This window comes from Echinops telfairi, unplaced genomic scaffold (genome assembly GCF_000313985.2).
Source record: "Echinops telfairi isolate 266 unplaced genomic scaffold, ASM31398v2 ScPeMD7_7468;HRSCAF=8506_0, whole genome shotgun sequence".
Classification (NCBI taxonomy): domain Eukaryota; kingdom Metazoa; phylum Chordata; class Mammalia; order Afrosoricida; family Tenrecidae; genus Echinops; species Echinops telfairi.
The window spans coordinates 41,420,518-41,422,738 of NW_022111369.1; the positions used below are offsets into that span (position 1 = coordinate 41,420,518).

The window sequence follows — 2,221 nt, forward strand, 5'->3', positions numbered from 1 at the left end:
GTGGCTACACATTGGACTGCTAACGGCAAGGCCAGCAATTCAAAACCACCAGCTACTCCAAGGGAGAAAGAAGATGCTTTTGACTCCCATAAAGCGTTACAGCAGGGACTTTGGAAGCACAACAGGGGCAGTTCTACCCTGTTCTAGAAGGTTACAATGAGTCCGAATCTACTAGATGGCATTGAGGGAGAGTCGCCGTCCGCTTATTCAAAATGAAGAGGACGCAACACATTTACTGGTGAAGATCAAAGAGTAGGGCCTTCTGTGTGGATTCCACCTCAGTATAAAGGAACCCAAACCTCACAACTTGACCAATAAACAACATCATGATAAGTGGAGAAAGTACTGAAGTTGTCAATGGTTTCACTTTACTTAGATCTGTAATCAGTAACCCTAGCAATAGCAATTAAAAAACGAAGGATACATTTCATTGGGAAAATCTGCTATAAAGATCTCTTTAATGACATCACTTTGAGGATTAGGGTGTGCCTGACCGAAGCCCCGGTGTTGTCAATGGCTTATGTGCGTGGGAAAGCTAGACACCGGTTAAGGAAGACTGCAGGATCGAGGCCCTTGAAGTACGCTGGAGGCAGATTATTAACGGGTCATGGATTGCCAGGAGAACAAATAAAACTCTGCTAAAAGAAGTATAGCCAGAATGCTCCTGGAAGAAAGGATGGCGAGACGTTGTCACAAGCACTTTGGGGATGTTTATCAAGAGAGACTAGTCTCTGGAGAAGGACATCCTGTTCGGTAAAGTAGAGGGTGAGTTAAAAAGAGGAAGATCCTCAATGAGAGGGATGCAATGGCTCAAAGATAAAAGCAATTGTGAAGATGGAGCAAGAGCAGACAGTGTTTCCTTCTGTCTTAGACAGGGCTGTTAGGGTCTGAAGCAACTCTGTGGCACTTAACAGCAACAGTTAGGGTCCAGAGTCCTTGGGTGTTCTAACAGTTAAGTGCTTAGCTGCCAACTGAAAGACTGATGGTTTGCACCCACCCAGGGGCACGTAAGTAGAAAGATCTGGCAATCTGTTTCTAAAGGTCACAGACATAAAAGCTCTATGGAGTGAAGTGCTATTCTAAAATGGATGTGGTCACCATGAATTAAAATCAACTCAATGATAATTGTTTTTTGTCTTTGCTTCTACTGATTAGCCGCATCCCTTTTATGTAGCTGTGGCATTTAGGGTCCATCAATTTTAAATCTCTGTCCTGCTCCATCCCTGGGGAAATGGCTCTATTGCAGCCATTATACAACTGGAGGCCAGAATGAATATCTAATATAAGGAGGCCATTGAACTCTGTCTCTATCCTTCTCAAGGACTCTCTAATTGAGTCATGTGAATGCAAGTCCTTTTAATTCAATGAAAGACAATTGCAGAAAGTGATATGAACTTGTATAATAAAAATTGTATTGAGGTTGATCATCCAACATGATTTTAATACATCCTTTTTTAAGGAAACTGGTAATTTTCCAATATAGTTAAATAAACAAAATCCACTGTAAATATGGTTTATTTATATACGTTTTAGCCGGCATCATTACACCTAAGAATATTAATATTGTTAAATCTATCCTTTACTCAAGTTAGAAAATTATTTTGATTGAAAAACATTAAGTCCAGTAATGTAGTTCCCATTTATTAGAATTTAGGAAGAGTTTTTAAAAAAATAATCTTAGAAGTAACTAGCTGAGACTTTATAGGCATCTCATGCAGCCTCCCCACTCTGTCCTTTTCTCGACATAATGGCAAGGCAGTTAAAACTTTAAAAAAGAATTACTTCCATCGAAGCTGACAGCTACTTTTTGCATTTTGTAGCACGACCAAGTCTAGATCATGAAATGAGAGAGAGCTGCAGGAACCTGAACCTTAACTTCAAGTTCTTGATCCCTGATTCAGTGTTCTTTCAGAAACCATTCGCTTCGAACAGTAAGAACATTTTAGAATTCAGCTCTTCATTCATTTGGACTCCATTGTATCATTGTATTGGGCAAGTCATGCAAGATGCCTGGTCCCTTTATGAGAGCCAAGTTGACAATTTCCTTTGACTGATTTCTTATGGATCAGTTACCATTTCACATTACATGACACCATAATTCTTTCTGCAGTCAACTGGAACAGGGCTGGCATTTGATGATGCGTGGCCAGAAGCCTATGAGGTAGCCTGGTGAAAGAACTTTCCCCAAAAGTAATGCCATGTACTAGATGGTGACGTCTTT

General features: G+C 40.3%; 1 protein-coding gene across 4 annotated transcripts in view; it reads right to left on the reverse strand.

Moving 5' to 3' along the window:
* The window catches only part of ANXA3 (annexin A3), a 91,271-nt gene that overhangs the window by 29,995 nt on the left and 59,055 nt on the right, over positions 1-2,221 (reverse strand). The window lies entirely within an intron of this gene.